Consider the following 19859-nt stretch of genomic DNA (forward strand, 5'->3'; position numbering starts at 1 on the left):
TTAAAGATTCAAACTGTATTCACTTAAATTATTTGTGGACATAATTATGTTGGTGTATTAGGCTAAGTGGGTTATGTATCCGTTCCCCTCATGGTGTTTTAGACATGAAGTAGATGTCATAATGTTAGATCCCTCACATTCCATGCCAGAATTGTTTTTCTGTGTGTTCATTTAAGTTAATAATCTAATAGCCAATGCATGACTGGAGAAACCCCTACAAAACCTGGGGTTTAATGACAAACACTAATTATCAAGCTACAGTAGCAGGTAGCCAGCATTAGTTTTAATTGACAGCAGTTTTACCTAATGCTATTTTTGTGATTTAATATTTAGCTAACTAGCTTTAAAATATCCTAAAATAAAATGCACTCAAAACTATATTTTGTCTCAAGTAAAAAAAAATTTCCTTCTTGTAGTTAGTGTTTCTGTATACATACTTGGAAAAATCTATGCATATATTTGAATAATTTTTTATAAAGAATAGTATTTTTACCAACACAAGGATTTATCATTACTCGTACTAATTATTTATTGCCACAGCAAGTCCTCCCCATTTTCAGAGGATTTATTCCAGACTCCACTAAATGGAAAAATATGCAAATACTTAATCTGTTGAACTGTATAAATATTAAAAGATTTTTAAAAACATAAAATGATTCAAATTTCCTATTAATTGACATTAATCACATGTTTAAATAAGTATTAGACACTAAATAGTATTAGATAATATGCATGTTAATGTAATACTGGCTTGTGAATTGGTAAAGTGAGGCAAATACTCTGTTGCATGAATCACAATTCCACGAACTCAGATGGTATCTTGGACTCAAATTTTGATACGCTATTTTTATAAAAACATAAAATTGGTTAAAATCTGACAGTGAACTCTGGTTACTGGGGTCTCTTCTTTCAGACTAACACAAAATACTACTAGAAAATAATGATCACCTTGGTGTTGCCATGGAGAGGTATTCTAAGGGGTCTTCTATGAACATGGAGAAAAACTGTAATTAAACTTCTGAGTCACCCATAGTTTGGCTACAGCTTACAGACCATCACTGATTAATCTGTTTCGCTCACTCTAGCAGTCCCTAGTATACAGTGTTTATGCAAAGAGGAATTATACTGAGCCCTATGTGAAATACTGTATCTCTGTCTTTTGGGAAGGAAGCTTAACTGCACACAGCACACACATCCGGGGAGAGGGGGCTGGAGGGCTGGTAGCTTGTTTGTGAGAGAATGCAGCTCTGTTTGTTCCACAAGTCCGCTGTACCTCACAGCTGCAACTTCCTTCTGAGGATCACCTTTGACCTTAAGGAGACACACATTTGGCTTGCCTGTCCATGTCATCCTCAAATTCCTGAGGAAACCCTGCCTGCATTCTCCTCTTCTCCCACACCTGCTCGCAGTGTATAAGTGACTGCAGCAGCCTCGGTGACGACACTTAATCTGTCAGCCTTGCTCTTGTGTAAGAAGCTCAGTCTGTCAGAGGGCTGGCTTTTAGTGCCGTATAACTCATGGGTAGAGCCTCCTGACTGGACTTAATAACTCCCACATAGCTTTTCTGCTGAGGTGTCAGGACTGGGAAGAGATGGACGAGAGACCAGATTGGCTGACATGCCTCAAGGCGCACATCAAGGTTGCTGGAGTTGACACTCGAGTGGGAGGAGTTTAGGGGCAGGACGTTATCAAGCTGAAAGGTTGTAGTGCTCCGTGATGTTTTAAAAATAGGGCAAGCCTTATAAGCCTGTGACAAAATACAAAAAGGAATGTCTCATCATGTGATACACGTAAACATGAGTGAGCACACTCCGGTTATAAAGAGATTAAACCATCTGTGTTATAATCTTGCTAAGAAATTTAGGAAGCGGTACAATGTAGACTATACATAAGCTATGGTTTTAAAAACATGGGGGATGCATTGCAGTGAGGTTTCATAGTACACAACAACGACATTTATCAAACAGGCAGAAATGTGGCTTTATTTTACAGGTCTAGCTTTCTTGCATGTCTCAAGAGCCATTCTACCTGATGTATTGTGTATCTGTTTGTAAAATCTGTCATTTGCACCTGCCGGCGATCTCACAGTATTCAATGCAAAGGGTATTTTTGTCTCTTACATAAGACCCAACATCAATATTTGAGCGCTTAGAGAGTCCCCATCATGTGATCTCTGGGGCTGTCCACGTACGTGTAAGATGCTCTGTGCCTATAAAAAGCAGGACGGTCCCTTTAGAGAGGATATAGTGTTAATGTGTGTGAGTGAGTGGAGTGCCTTTCTGCAATGAGCATACGGAGCTCCCTCGCCCAGGGGTTCTTGCCAAATCCTCCTCAACATATTATCCCTCCTCTGGTGCACAAACAAGGGCTCAAACCGAGATTTGAAGGATCAAGGATCAACTGAACTTTCCTAACGCAATAGCTTTGCATAGGATAAATTAAAGTCTATAAATGCACTGAGGTCAATTTCTGGTCATCAAGGCCAAATTACAGTGGCTATGCTGCCCTCCACTGCTAAGTGCTAAGAAGAGGGCCAGAGAATACCCTCTGAAATCCCATTAGCAATGCCTCTGAAAGTTTTTGGCAGCTGCCCTATTTCCAACCAGATACTGGTCTTGTGAAATGGCTTGCCTGCAAATACCCCTGAAATATTAAACCAGCTAAAAACAGTAGCCACTCAAACCCACAAGATTGCTGGGGTGAACGGCTCTCATATGTTTCACTTCCCATAACTCACTAGATGCTGAGTGACTTGCAATGTTTTTTGGGAAACAGCCCCCTGCTACCAATCAAAATGTTGTCATGTTTCTTTTTGGTTCATTTGCTGGAGTTAAAATGCCACACAAGAATTAGAGCTTTGACTTGGATCAAGATAAAATGCAGCTAGAACACATTTTCAGTGCAGTGATTTGTACGTTGAGTTATTGAATGATTGTTAGGATTGTTTTCACATTAGACAATGGATTCTGTTAAAAAAAAAGCTTGACAGGCTAAAACCAGCCTGGTTAGGAAGATCCTTTACTTTGGGCATGAGGGGCAGGTTTTCGGACGGACACTGATACTTGCGGATTGCTCAGCTGGTGCAGGCTGTCTGTGGGGAAGCAGCTGTAGCTCACAGGCAGAGAGAGCCAGAGGCATTGGGCCAGGGAAACATACCAGGTGGAGGTCTGGGGCATACAGCAAAGTGAAACCCGGCATGAAGTCATGCCTTATTTTAAGCAGCTTCACAATAACGGAATTGGGAAGCACATGTTAATAACACATGCTAACAGGGCTGACCTGGGAAAAAAAGGCTTGGGATTTGGAGAGGCCCTCACCGCTGCTGGGCGGCTCTTTGGCTCCAGTCCTAGCTTGGAGATTTGCATTTGGAAATCCTTTGGCCTGACCTTCCCGTGACACTCTAACCCCTTTCACTCAGTCACCAAAAACTATTCCTTTACTTGATTTAAGTGGCACAGTTTAGTTAACCCCCTGTATGTCTACTAATATCAGCTAAATGAATAAACTGGAAAACCATTTCATTTATATTGTGATGGCTTATTTGTAAAATAGTGCTGATAGCTACTTCATAGCTACTATAAAGATTATCATCATTTATCACAATTATTTATTTTGCAATAGTCAATTGTGCCTCTTGAGTCAACACTATGCCAACCAAGCTAGAGTGTGTGTTAATCCTCTTACACCTTCCTGTGAACCATGGCTATTTCCACCTTGCAGGCCAAACAGCAGGAGAGCTAGCAGCAACTGGGGTAGGGGCTTACAATTGGTAGCCTGCGGGACCTTGCACATGGCTAGGAGCTGGTGCAGTAGCAACCCGAGCAAGGAACCCTGACTGGCTTAAACCCACCCTACCCTTGGTGGGAAGAAGCCGACTGTGTCCAGCTGCTGTGGCCTCCCAGTGAGCTGGCTAATGAGGCTTGAACCTGTGAATGCTAGACTGTGGAGTGCAGGCTGCACTTGTGGTGAATGAACCTGAATACTGTTTCCAATTTTGGCCTTATTCACTTCAAAGAAATGATAGTGATTGAAGACTTATGGATTGTTTGTAATAAAGGGCTTAGTCCTCAGTTTCTCATTATCTCCAGGACTATGTATTTAAAGAATGCAAGAATAAATTTAAGTTGAATTTGAAGTACAATGTTATGCATTAGTATACTGTTCAGTAATGTTTTCTGTGGTACAATAACTGGTTTCTCTGGTTACATCAGTAATAAAGCTACATCAACTTGAGTAACAGAAGAAATCAGTCCAGTTCATACACTAGCCATATAGGACCATCCATGCAGGGTCATGGAACAGAAAGAGCCTGCAGCTGTGCAGGTCACTGATCCTGTGACGGCCCTCAGGTAATCAGACAGATGGACAGCACTCCTTTCATATAAAATACCGGCAGGCTAACAGCAGGGTGAGAGGAGAACACAGAAAAACAGATGAGTAATTTGGAGGAGTGGGGGGTCATTGACACAGGCAGTTTTCCCTACAGCATGAATTCAAAATTAAACAGAGAATTATTATTCTCTGCTGTAGGCACTTCAGCCATGCCCACACTGTTTATTTGTAAAAATAGGATTGGCGCATTTGAGGACTTTCATTTGGTATTCTGAATAAATAATACAACTGACATATGCCCATACTCAGTGCTAGCCCAAATCCTTCACAGAGTGTGAGCAAATTAAGAAACTAAAAACTGGAATGTAACTATTTATGACTGAAATTTGAAAAACACAACATACAGGAATGTTTGATGAAACAGGCAGATGAGTTTATACAAATACACCATGAGATGTGATATGCCAGTGGCTTCAAAATTCCAACAGTATCCTCCCTCATTTGTTAGCGTATATACTTGGAATTCTAAACAACTGCCTTTATAATTAACCAACAAACAAGGAAACAAGCAAACAAACATACCCTCTGTATACTGTATATGCTTATACATACAAAGAAAAACAGTAAAACTATTACTATTATTACTACTATTTCAATACCATTAATAACTTGGGCAAATTAATATTGCCTATATCAGTACATAGGACATTTATTATAGGGTGTATTATTACACTATTTAAGGAAATTGTGAATTCCATGACATTCCATTCTTGGTGAAATGGTCTAGCCTGCTATATAAGATAAAGTTTTAATGACAACTTAATTCCAGTCATGTTATGCTTCCTATTGACATGATCAGTACAATATAAATAATTAATATAGTGATATTCAAACTGTAAAGCATTATTATAATTTATTTATGTGGTAGATCTACTTGCAGAGAGACTTACAGAGCCCGAGTAATTACAGAATTAAGACAAGCAAATACATTACAAAAGAAATGTTACATTTCATAACAGATTCAGTATGCATCCACATAAGACAGCTCAATTACCACCAGAGCTTGGTTCAGTGGTTTACAGTAGACTACAATTAAAAAAACACTTCCCCATGGTACATGAGTATACTCATGTTTTGACCTTCTAATTTTGGCTGGAGATTTAAAAACAGAACTGAATTACACATGCTATTTTCTTTTCTTTTCAAAAATCTTCTATATTTCAGACTATTTCAGACTGTAATCACAAAATACAAATACAAATACACAAAACCCTTGAAAAAAAGAGAAAATGGAATGTGTAATTCTGTTCTGTTTTTGTTTATTATGGTGATGCTATTTAGACACAATTTAAAGTAGAAATTAGGAAGTCAAAGCTCTTAGGAGTAAATGCAAACTACACCTGTTTCCACCGAGGTCATTACACTCTTTTTCCATGCCTATTCTTGAGCATCAGCAGTGGAGCCTCTAATGGAAACACAACCAAAGCAGTCAAGTCCGAGTCACAGGTCAAAAATTTAGCAACAGGAGTAGGACTCAGTTATAAGTTGTCAGTATGTCCAGCTCAGAACCAAACCTTATAGCTTCACACTCCTGTGGTTAGTACTATGCTTTTTCCATTCTTGGGTTAATAAATAACTCATTATCGAAGGTGTCGTGTCACACTTGCCTGCATTTGGTGAGGCTAATTATTTATCCCTTCTCTTTTAGCACTGTTTTTCTCTTGGTTTCCCCATGTATATTAACTTGCAGTCTGTGGGAACAGATGGAGAGGGGTCATGTGACACAGGCAGGTGGGCAAGACATGCAGGGCTGATGCCTGTTGTCACAGTGGCCCAACCCGGGAACAGCGCTTGTTTTCTCTCAGATAAGATACTGTACCAATGACCTTTAGATTATTTTGGGGGAAATTTTCCAGCCGCTATGACCTTTGCTCTGCGTTTGAGGACTTTTGCATTGTGTGATAATACTTGGTGATAGGCTGTCTGTTTGCTCCTTTTCCTGCCTCGACCACAGCAGTGCTATCAGCTGTGCTGTGACATAATGTTCAGTTCTGGTGTGTTCCTTCATCTGCTGTATCACTTCTAGGATAATGTGTTAACAGTCCTGTTGGTTTAAAGGTAGGTTGCAACTGTGACATAATGGTTAACTTTTTCAAAGCAGTGCTGGTGAAAATGGATGGGTGAACGCTGTAATGGATGTGGGCGGGCAGGTGTATTTGACAGACTTTTACTCTTATTTAATAACCTTTAATTCTGAATGTTAAACATGAAACAAAAATAAGTGAATAAGTGAATGCTCTTGTTTTAAGTTTTTAAAAACAAAAACTTTTTTAGCTCCGCGTCATACTTTAAAGTCATTTAACCGCAGCACACCACATCATGGATTATCCCTTATGTAACCATTTTGTAACCTCCTTTCCTCAAATGATGGAGAAGTATGTATTGAGCTTACAGGGACTTAATTAATTCCTTACTGAATGCTTGTATAAAATGTTTTACTATGTACACACTGGTGTCTCATCAAGCGCAGTGTAATTCAAATGATAAAAGGCAGGATTTGCATATGAATCTACAGCACAAGGCAGAGATGAAGGTGCGTTTGCACTTTCAATGCATCTATTTTTCATTCTTCCTTTTTGAAAGCACAGACTCAAACACCTCTCCATTTCTATTAGATGAAAGGGCACCGCGGAGCTGCTACTGCCTCAATTACATCAGAGAGCATGAAGACAACAATGGAGAGACTTACGTCACTGGTGTGTGCATGCGTATGTGACTGTGTGTTCTCAGCAGTTGAAAGCCTAGCTCCAGCGTTGTGCGTTTTTACAGAAGGGAAGGAAGGGAGTTTTTACTGGAGGACCTAGAGCATTGTAAAGAGACCTGCATCAATACGAGCTGACAGAGCATCCTATTTGATAAATGCCCCAGAAAATTTCAAATCCAAAATAATAGAAGGGAAAAAAATAATATAAGAGATCAAACAAAATTCAGGAAAGCAAGCAACATGCATATTTCCATAAAAGGCAAGATAACTTCGCTTTATTACCTGTTCTTAGATTTGCTAGACATCGTTTATTTGGTGTGAAATTGTATAACATATCTCGCTATTCATTGTGGAAATCAGCACCCACATGCCCACTGACACCTGAGAATGACCTTGGTAGTATTTCTGGATTTTAACCCATCAGTTCATTCTCTGTTTGAACAGCAGGATGTCCTTTGGGGGCTCATAAAGGCGCTCTGACATTGAGTCCACAGTGCTGTAACTCACGGTGAAATGTGGGCATAAAGCTAAAAGGAGTTGCATTGCCATTTGAAATATAGAGGCAGCTATCTTCTTCCATGATTGCATTGGTAGATTTCATGCACACTTACTGCCAAAACTGCTATCCAATTTAGGGTAAATTAAAATAAGGTTAGACATACCGATATAATAATCTGAACAAGCACCATGATGATCATACAGTAGTCACGTAAAAAGAATTGCGAAATAGTTTTACAGTGCAACAAAAAGCGTCTCAAGTTTATGACATGTAGACAAGAAACTGTGTCCCTGGCAACACATGAGAGTAGGAATAATATCTGGAAAACAACCACTGCCATCCCATGATAAGTACGAGTTTACACTTCAATGAAACATAACAAAAACATTCCAGTAAATAGCCTAAACCATAAATACAATCTAGCAAACCGAAACTCATGCTACTTTCTCTCATTTTAATCAAGCAACAAGCCAGCATTATGCCAGGTTCACCGTAATATTAAAATTCAATGGTATCAAATGGTCTCACAGTATGTTTTCTAACATGGATAGCTAACCATTTACTCAATTTACTGCAACAGCAGCTATACTGTCTTAGCAAAATTGTAGCAAAGCCGTAGTCATTCAGTTCAGCACCTATGTGATGACATGGGAGCCTATGTAGACTAAGATCAAAGCACAATATACTTTGTGGACACTTGCTAAATTGAATAAATATGGCACACATAGATGCTTTCAGTGGAACGTTCACATGTGGTCATGGTATACCCCAAGACCAAACTTCCAAACTTGTGAACTATTGTTGTTGTTTTTAGCAGAGTAACTAGCAAACATGCTGGCTAGCTGGTTACAATGAGTTGTATGGCTCTTGTTGTGTTGTGGGATGCTCTGTGAGGTGGGGAACAAACTGACTTTCAAAAAATTTGGATGTTTACCTTTCTTAAAGAAAGGCAAAAAGCATGGACCAAGAGGGAGGGCAGGAAACCAGAAAAACATTGCATATGCAGCAGTACTCATTCATAACTGATGCAATACTTTGGTTTTCCGTGATCGAAAACTATCTAGGCATAGATAACTAGTTTAGCTAGCTATGTAGTTACTTGCTAACAAGTTACCTAAAAACATTGCGGCAGCCAGACAAGCTGAGCTCAAAGTCAGTTTTGTTTAACGCTGTACAACAATCATTGGCCTCAGGCAACAGATTATGATTTGTGCCATGAAAACCCCATGTTTTTTAAAAATGTTTTTTACTATCAGTTTGGTTAATGACATTTCAAAGTTGGAAGAATTGCACAAGAAATATGGAAAAGCAAAGTTAAAATAATATTGATGCACATGTGCAGTAGCATGTTATTGTCAGTTTGAAACGGCCTATATGCTAAACTGCTTAGCTAGCTGATGTAATTGTGACATTCAATTGATTTTTTGAACCTATTTTAACAGTACTTACTACTGCTTTGTCGGCTCATATTTGTTACCCCATGAAAGACACCTTTCCTGACAGCAAGAAACTGGTATTACTTTCACATCAACAGCAACGTTTACCACAGATTTGATCAAGAGAAAAGGCCTACCTACACCTTTAGAGTCCTCAAGTGTCAGAGACTCACAATGAAGACAAATCTCATGCTTTTCATTGGAAATGTCTTTGGCTTTTCAGTGATATATACTCACTTGCTCTAACTAATTAATTCTTCCTGAAAAAGGAACATATTTATGAATGTTGCCAACAATCTTGGTTTGTTTTTCCTTGATGGTTGTCTTGTTGTTTAGTTATTTCTTTTCTCAAACAATTTAAATTTTCTGTTAGGAGTGCTAACTCTCCCCCTGGAAGGATTATATATAGTTTGGTTTTTGGGAGTGCAACTGCATAGATAGAGCTACAGAATAGAGCGTGAAATTGTATGCACTGTAAAAATCATTCTAGACAAGGAATGACTGAGCAGAGTCAGGCAGCATAGTTGGACATTAAAAGTTAATTAGTTTTGAGGCAGCAACGCTTTCTGTCCAGCCCATTCAATCAAATTGTTTTCCATCAGTTGCTACAATATATTGCCACATGCTGTAGGTATATTTCAATGACTATTTTGAAATATAGCTCTGGCAATGGAATGTTGACATTGTAATTGTTTGGATAGAAAGATGCCCAGGATTCTTTTCTAATTTGGATCACCAAAGAAGATGAACAGAACCAGTGGGAGTCTGCTGATTGACTGTGCATAATTACAGATATACACCACACTAAACTGAGAAGCTATACTAGTGCACAATCTTTGGATCTTCAAACAGCCCATGCAAGCTCTTATATTGGTGCCTTATAAAATACTTCGCTGGGAAATTCTGAAAATTATGGTTTCGTCCTCCTACCTTTCCATTTGAAAATGTATAGAGTTTAGAGGAAAGACTTGAGGAAGCACACATGGGCATGTCTAAGATTTATGTTTTACATTACATTACATTTACGGAGTGTAGCACAGTGGTTAGGGAACTAGACTTGTAACTGAAAGGTCGCAGGTTCGATTCCCGGGTAAGGACACTGCCGTTGTACCCTTGAGCAAGGTACTTAACCTGCATTGCTTCAGTACATATCCAGCTGTATAAATGGATACAATGTAAAAATGCTATGTAAAAGTTGTGTAAGTCGCTCTGGATAAGAGCGTCTGCTAAATGCCTGTAATGTAATGTAATGTAATGTAATTTATTTAGCAGAAGCTTTTATCCAAAGCGAGGTACAAAAGTGCATGTTTTAACATGATGCTCCTGATAAAATACCCCTTACATTATAGATGGTTTTTACAGAAATATGAATATGTAGAATACTGAATATAAAAATGCAGAAGGTTTGCGTGGAGCGAATTGTGACAGCACTTTCTTGTCACAAAAAAAAAAAAAAAAAAAAAAAAACAATGGTCTTGTCAAAGGTACAACTTCATTAATGTTTTTGTCTAAAAAGTTTGAAACATTGAAATTATGTGTAATATGTGACTCTGAGGACAAATATAATCAGAGTGGATAGGAGTGACTCATAGTAGGAGGGTGGAAAGCTCTTCCTAACTATTCTCATTGACAGGGATCGTAGTGTCTCACTCCATGGAAGGCTCTATGGTTAGTCTTCAGGTGTCCTCTTAGAATAAATCCTTGTCTGATTAGAAAACCCAGGGGATAACATCATGGCAAGTTACATTTTCAATATAAGTCACATATATACAGTATGAGAGTAATCGTGCTGCTGAGGTTAATGATTGCTGCTTCGTGTGAGGGGCCTCTACTGCTATAAGACTGCTGCCTGGGTGGAGCAGATCTTGGTCAGCAACAGTTTGAATGGTCCTCCTTGGTTCCCTCCTATCACAAATGTGGATCTTTTGCGCAACACTACAGCCCACAGGGAGATGTGTGCAGCCCAAGGTAGAGACTGTCTCTATTAGTCAAGTGTAATAGTGGTGAACATAAAATGGAAACACTAGAATCAAAGTCATATCATCAACAAAGGGCCCACTGTTGTCCTTTGCAGATGATATGTTCCCTTCTGCTTTCAATGTTTACTTTAGGCAACCTTGCTCATAAAGTGTAAGAAAATAAAGCTATCACTGAAGCTCCCACTAAATGCATCCCAACTGTCAATTGCATTTTACTGTAAGTCATCCAGGTCTCCTCTCGCAGTCATCCTAGCCGTACATAGCAAACAACACTTTTCAGTATTATTATAGATGACCCTATGCATGCTGGGATGTTAATTGCTTTATTAATGGATGTGCCACACATGCATATATTTCCTGGTCTCTGGACAGGTTTCGCTCCAGTACAGAAGAGAGACAAAGGCCATATGTGGTTTTCGATCACTGGAGAAGGAAATGTGAAGGACAAGTTATATTGTGGTCATATTCTGAATACATTATAGTGATACATTTTTGTCTGAGCAGAATTGACATTTACCATTTACCTCTCTGTCTGACTCAAGCCCTTTATATTGGGATAAGGGAAGTGAGCCTCTGCTCTGCTCCACTGTAAATTTGCAGAAGTTACTTTGAACATCTATTATTCAAAAGTGCACAAGTGCAATGTGTTCTCAGCCCTGATGAACTAGAGCTGTTCAGTTTGGCTGAACATGTAGAATTCTGTGTTGGCACAGCCACGTCAAACCTAGATTGATTCTACATTCTGTTTCCTCTGAAGGTGCACCTTATGCTCATAAGACCCGCCTTTTACTTACTCATAAGGCCCTATAATACAGGAAACAAGAAAGGGTTTGGGCTGAAACATAGTGTCTGAGCTAGGTGGTATCATTTTTAAAGGGTACGTGAACAAATGGATGGTTTGGCTACGCAATGCTTCTTTCCTAAGTCTTCATAAAGCTTGATAATTAGATTGCATGCCATGGCAATGGCTGTGGACCCATAAACAATTATTGCTGCATACAGTAGAAAATTGTTGGTATTTTAAATATGCTTCAGTGAATTATTAAGCACTAATCAGAAACACATCGCCAACCTTATGGAAATCCACAAAGTCCTGGGAAACAACCTTCGATGAGCAAGAAATGCAGATAGAAAAACATGATTTGTTCTCTAGAGACTGTCCTCACAATTATGAGAATTTCCTTCAAATGCCAAAAAGAATGGTGGTATTTAAGCAATACAGCACAAGAAGCAGTGCTGTATCATATATACAGTCATGGGTTAGGCACCCTGCAAATTGTTTACTGAATAAACCAACTGCCACAACTCAGATATAGGAAATCAAATCATATTTTGTCTAACCATTTTTTGTGTGTGCTTGTTACGTATATCCCTGTACCACCATTGACAAATGTTAGGAGATGTAGGTTAAATCATTAATGGGCAGTTATAAAAGTATATGTACCTTTTTTATTAATTGTTGAAGAAATGTATTCAGTCATCCACAAAAGTAATGTATTTTTGAATGAAAAGTATAAATGGAGTATAATAATTGTATTTACTCATGATGAATAATGAAAACTTGGTATCAATTCTTGGTAGTGTCCTCAGGTCCTTACTATATTTTAAAGCTTTGTAGATTTTATTTACCCCCCTTATCATACGGCCCTGAAATTAGACTGTTTTGTCAAAGTCTACTTAGGAAAAGGGAACAGCAGCCTGAACAAGTCCAGGCTTAAGCCTGAGCCAAACTGTCCAATGGGAGTTCCTCTACTGCTAAATCATGTTTTTTCACACCTAGCAAAAATGCAAAAACCTTCTCTCACTACGGAATGGTACAACGGTACAACTTAATTTATGATTTCTGACTAGGCATTTCCCGCCGTCTCATTCAAAGATGATAAGTGTTTAATTACTGCCCCCCCCCCTCCTGCCTACCCCATACTCTCTGTGCTAAACAGGTCAATGGAAAGGGCTCAAAAGGATTTCTTTCAGTGCTGATTTATGGAACCTGTGCATTTCAGGACTAGTGTTAGTCGTGCCAAGTCCTTAATTTGCAGTCCCTGAAAAGGCAGGTGTGCATATGAGTAACAACCATTTCTGGCATTCTTTTCACTTCATAAATATACATACTGTCTTATTGTTGACACAAATACTGCGATGCCAGAGAATCTTGATTATGTTGTGCACTGGTCAGTTATTAAAAGCAATTTTTTGATAAATGTCTGTATGTATGCTGGTCAGTAAATAGACAACACATCATCACAGGCTGGAAAACATTTTATAGTCGCACACATAATCATACTAAACAAATCTATGCACAATATATTGTTCTCACTTTCTGAAAGCATAAGATAATTGCTTAGTTCAGGCTAACTTTTCTATTTGCTTATTTCATTTTTTCTTAAATTCCTCATAGAAGGTAACCTTAAAAACAAGCTGATATGTTCAGCATTGTCTCCTGGGGTTTCCAATTTTGGCTGTTACATCACAGTCTCTGAGGACATGCTTATGACCCTGTATTTCCACTACAATGTTAAAGTTTGCAACTGCAATAACTCCACGGTGAAACAGAAGTGTGCACAAGCTTATATTTTTAAATACAAACAACACCTTAGATAATGGCTCTTGAGTGGAAGATTAATAATTTCTTAGATTTATCAGATGCTTGAATGTGCTTTTCACAAGGGCAGAAATTATATTCTGAAACAGGTGAGCTGAAGGTGAAAATAAAATATGTCTAATGAGAGAGAAGTAGGATAGTGCTTCTGCCGACCTCTAATAACTGAAAGATATATCGATACATTTTAGGGAAGTGTGTAAGGTAGCTACAGTATATGCATTGTGTGTGTGATTAGGAATTTACTGAATGTGACAGGAAATTAGTAAAACAATCATGGTAAGGGCAGAGACTCTTAGCAACTCCTAAAATAATGTCCTTTACACCATCCCTTACTGATATACTAAGAGCTGAAGACTTCAGTTCTGCTACCTAAGGCAATTTAGTCTGTACTCTGCAATCTTGCCTATTTGCTGATGTATTGTAAGATAAGATGGTTATTTCATTATTCTGTGCTCTGACCATTTGCAGTCATTTGTGTTGTCCGCAGGGTAGGCTTACTCTAAGTATCTGTGATGGTTCCTACTACCACATTGTCTTTACAGTGATCGGCCCTGGTTTTCTCTGCAGTTATTGTGCATAAGAGTGTCAGTTTATTTATTTAATTAGTCTGTTTAAGTTAAAAAAGTGTCAAAATGCTGATCCACAGTGCTGGTATAAAAAATAGTCCTTATTAAATATGAAAATAAGAAAAAACAACAACAACAACAACAGCACAACACATGCGTAACATTGTTGCTGCACTGGAAATAAAGAAAATAAGCTATTTTATATTTTGAAGACATGCTGAAAACAAAGAGGACTACACTGGACTCAAGACTTTATATCAATGTAAGGAGAGCCGCACTTCCAACACCAATTTTAGCAGTCGATCCACTAAATTATTTATGTACTACATTTTTAAATCATTAAAAAAAAAAATCGTTCACCAGTATATTGGCACAGCTAATTCAAATTTAAATCGAATGCACATACTATACTCTTTACCAATACTGTAGTAGTGTTAGGTGAATAGCAACTAGTACAGAGGTATAAGTGACCTTTATGACCACCAGAAGCAATCTAAGGCTGTATGTCTGTCCCATTTCTTTTTTTTTCTTTTTAAAATTTTTTCACCAGATAGATTTTTTATTTTCCAGATTTATAATACAACAAAAACAATATACAGAAACACTGACAGGGCAGGTATAACTCCAAGATATTTCATGCCCTTTCATTCCCCTGCCTCCTACACAATAGGAGTTGAGGTCAGATGTCCAGGGCATGTAAGACGATTTGAAGAGATAGCCTCGCTCTTGGACCAATTGACTTTGTACCCAGAAAACAAGCATAGTAAATAGTTATATAGTTGCTTGGAGAGCAAAAGAAGTTGCAAGCAATTAATCAACTAGCATTCTGGCAAACTGCCACAGCTCTGTAGATTGTAAGCTGGAGTTAAGTGATCAGAACTTGTTGGCTTACAGCCCTGCTGTAAAGTACTATCACCCTGTACATTAAAACTTCTTGTTCCTGGAAAGGCTAGTCCTCCACATAATTTAAAATCTGCTGTTATAACCCTGGAACTGATGAGAGGGGTCAAATGTTGCCCATCACATACATTTTTATGAGATTAAGATGACTTCATTCCATATTCTGTGGAAAGAAGGATAAATACACACTTTTATAAGATACAGGAATACATCCTGGACAGGCCACCAATCTATCGCTGGGCACATACACCATTCACTCACACACTCATACCTATGGGTAATTTAGTCTCCATTTTGCCTACCTGCAAACCGGAGTACCTGGTGGAAACCCAATGAAAGCTACATTGTATTACAGACTGGACAGTAATTATATGTTTAATGTACAATAAGCTTTTTATCATCTTCTCATAAGTGAGATGAAGTGAATGAAATCATTTTCAAATAGTAGTGCTGTAACTTTGAAAGAGCTATTTCAGTGAATGTAAGAACATTCTTCAGCAAGACAATGAATTGGGAATGCTTTAGCTTTAGCAAAGAGTATGCACAGCCTCATGCCCTTCATGTAAATATCATTATTTCATTTTACATATACTAAGGTCGCAGTCCTCATTAGGACACTGCCATCGTACCCTTGAGCAAAGTACTTAACCTGCAGTATATATCCAGCTGTATAAATAGATGCAATGTAAATGCTATGTAAAAGTTGTGTAAATCGCTCTGGATAAGGGCGTCTGCTAAATGCCTGTAATGTAATTATCTATCAGATTATCAGCTGATAGATTGGTAAAATAGTTTTTTCTTTTGCAACAGCGTTACATGCAGCAATGAAAATTCTTAAGCATACAGGCAAGATAAATGACGGTCAATTTGACTGCCCATGGCCATTTAAACCATTAAAGCCCGATGGCCATGAAATTAGACCAGCATCTAAAAATAACATTTTCTTAAATTATTGCTTTTATCAGTCATTGATTGAAGGTGCAGCGCTATAACCCATAAACCATTGTATAGCTTTGATGCAAAAAAACCCATTTTGATCGGTAAAACCACTAGAGATTAAAAAAGACAGACCCCTTCCCTTATACTAAAAAATAGCATAGAAAAACATATATATAGCGATAAAGATAAATGACTGCAAGAGTGATACTATTGTTGTAAATGGTTTTGTACATTTAAAACATGTTTTTGTTGAGATTATATTGTTGCTCTGCTGGAATTTGGGGGTGGCATGGTGGTGCAGTGAATACCAGCGTTACCTCACTGGAAGAAGCCTGACATCGGGCCTTTCTGCGTGGAGTGTGTTTGCCCTGTGACATGTGGGTTTCTCCGGTACTCCGGTTTCCTCCCACAGTGAATGCATGAGTGAGTGGTGTGTGTGCCCTGTGATGGATTGGTGACCAGACCATGGTGTATTCCTGCCTCTTTCCCACAGCATGCTGGGACCGCCCCAACCCCGATCCTAATTAGGAACTTAAAGTGGTTTAAGAAAATGGATGATGAATGGATGCTGAATTTCACTTACCACTATTTAAGAAGACTAGTATTGTGTTTTGTGGGTTTCAAAAAAAGCATGGATATGGAGATACACGCTATCGCTGAATTCCAAAAAATGATCAGTAGGGAATACCTTTTAGTTCACCACTATTCAGGTAAATTGGAAAACTAAAACATACAATGGATTAGTTGTACATTTTTTGATGTGACCATTTCAGAATTGTCTTTGTAGTGGTAAACCTGAGACTTTTCCATGTTAATACATTCCTAATAAATGTCCACCATCTAGCTAATTTCATGTCATTTTATTACTTGGTGCCCTATTTAATTAATCAACCAGGCATATTTTGCATCAATATCTCTGTGACCATGGAAACTGTGACTGTGTGGTGAAGAGTGGGAGGATTGCACTGTTTAAAGGCAACCCATTCCCACATCCATGAAGCAGTGAGTGAGTGGGTTCAGGAAGCAAGGATGAGTGAATATTACAGTTAATGCTCAAACTATTCTATTTACTAACTGCACACAGTTAAATAAAAAGCTAAAGCAATATAGAATTAATTGGAAAATACCAATGGTCAAGATTGTGGAATTAAATTATAATTGTTGTACAATATTTTCATTTTGTCACTCATTACCCTAGTATAGTAATATGTGTATAGTAATACAGTCCCTGATTTAACTCTCTAACCAAGAATAAATACAGTTAAATGTAAGCAAGTAAATCTCATCTGTGATTAAAAAAATATATCTCAGTCCCTCTCTTTTGGAGATTTCTGAATGTAAAATAAATACATCTGAGGATAGAGGTATTTCCTGCTGCCAAATAAAGAAGGAATTAACTTAAAGCAGTGTTTGGTCTTCCCTATATTAACGATGACGAATTGGGTGACAGCCACTGAGCCCTCAAAGCTTTGTGAATTTTTTAGGTCAGCTCAAGGGTTTCTGAGAGCTTGGGATGTTTTCATCTTGAAATAGGTGCAGGGAAAATTCAGCTGTTACATAAATTCCCTGCACATGTGTAAGTGTCAACCAGATTTCTTTGTTCAGTAAAAAAAGTAAAACAACATATTGAGGCCATGACCCAACCACCATCCACAATTAACCCCCTTTACAACCACATAGACAACAAAACAGGACACAGGAAGGTGCAGGACATAAATCGCTGGAATAATTGAAAATTGGGAATGGAGCCAAGGCAAGGTTTTTTCACTGCCATTTTATTTTGGAGGCAGATGATCCAGATTGAGACTGGCAGCTTTGTTACGCAGTCTTCAGTGAAGTGGGCTGTACGTACACGTCGATTTCCTTGTTCCTCCAACCGTAGCCACAGCCTGTAGCCTCGTAGAATTCATTCAACCCTGAAAGAAATCTGCTTTCTCTTTCTCACTTGCATGTTTATTCATTTAAATATGCTATTGCTAATTATAATTGCAAAAACAACTCTTTGGCTGCAATGTTGCAAATGACCCTATAAAAACCAAGTTTTCATTTCACTTTTGGAAATTGTTTTGTTTGAACAGACATTGTCATAGCTGTTGGGTAAAATGTCAAATTGTTAAATTTTACAGTAAATTACTGCAGTGTAATCAATAGTTAGGTGTGTGTGCGCGAGTGAGTGTGCGTGTGTGTGTGTCTGTGTGTGTGTGTGTGCCTGGGTATATGTGCATGTGTGTGCGTGCATGCTCCTGTATATGAATGTATGTCTCTGTGTGTATGTGCATGTGTGTGTGCCTGTGTGAAAGCATGTAGGAGTGTGTGTGTGTGTGTGCGCCTGTGAAGGTGTGTTTGGGGGGGAGGGGCTCCTTTCTGAGCACACTGCCTCAGGTTTCTCCCTTCTTCCCTGGCCAACCAAAGGGTTGAGGCAGGTAGATCAGTATTCTGCCAGCATGAATGTCATTGAATCCCTGCTGGCTTCAAGGCAGACTTATTTGGGGTAAACTCCACTGTCCTCATCCTTGATCCTCTATTTCTTTTTGGTTGCAGCACACTGGTGTGGGAAGGGGTGGGCCTTTCACATCAAACTGATACTGGACTTCTCCTTAGAATTCCTGAATACACAACATATCCATAACATTTAAGAGCTCTTAATGGTTCTGACCCCATTCACTATTCCTCTTTTATAATTCATATGCGCATAGCGTGCTTGGTGAGTTGTGTGCCAGATGTGCGCTGTGCAGCTTGCAGAGGGCTTGTGGGTCGTGACGCCCATGTGCTCAGCTGCAGACTCAGTGAGGCACAGGGATTCTTCAGTGTCCTGCTGCAGAGCACAGTTTAGGCTCCAGTTACTCAAAGCCCCAGTGGACCCACAATCTCATTATGCTGATGCAGTTTCCACAACAACAGGAAGATTGAATTAAAGCAAACTTTATGACACTGCGTATTAAACATAAGGGTTCTAATTCTGCCTTCGAGTTGTTTATTGGCATTTCTTTCATTTGATAACTTGCCAATATATTAGAGTGGACTTGTCACACAGAGGAGAAAGCTCAACAATTAGGTTTTGACCATTAAAAATGCAACACAAATGACCTCCTCTCTGTATGACCTCAGACATTGGCCCCCGAGAAACACAAACCGGAATTTCAACAATTGAAAATTTTATTACAAATTTAAAAATGAAGTTCAGAGAGAGCAGAAACTGTAAGAATACTGTTAACAGGTTAACCCTTTAGGCCCTAACTATTTACAGCAGGTTAGAAGTAGCCTAATACTCAAACCAATATCTTAAAATTGACACCAGTTATTATGCTACAATAAAATTACAAAAGTGTAATTAAATTTTTTAAAATAAAAATTTATTAAAGTTACTAAAATCCCTGGCTTTTATGGGGATGAAGCAATTCCTCTTTTGCTTTAGACTGGGTCTATGCAATCAGAGACAGGATTATCTCAAGCTCCCTTTTGCCAAATGAGTACTATGTGCTGAATATCGTTTAAACTATGCTGAAGGAATGAGGCTCTTTTTTGTTTTGTATAATTTTGGCACATCACAAGGACTTTCATTCCCCTGGAACTTTTTACAGTTTAGCCTGTGTGTTTCTATGTGGAATTGTTCCAAACTGCATCAAAGATACCCTGAATGAGGGGCAGAGGGAACATGGCCACCAATGTAAGTGTAATTCTAATTATAACACAAAATGGGTGTGACTGTTGCTATTGCTACCACTCCTATCAATGAATCACTGATTTGCACTAATCAGTGTCTTTTGAGATCAAAGTCTTTTGATCTTCTTTATATATGACCGTTTTTGACAGTAGCTGAACCCATTGTAATGTTCTTGAAG

This window comes from Anguilla rostrata, chromosome 2, assembly GCF_018555375.3.
Source record: "Anguilla rostrata isolate EN2019 chromosome 2, ASM1855537v3, whole genome shotgun sequence".
NCBI lineage: Eukaryota > Metazoa > Chordata > Actinopteri > Anguilliformes > Anguillidae > Anguilla > Anguilla rostrata.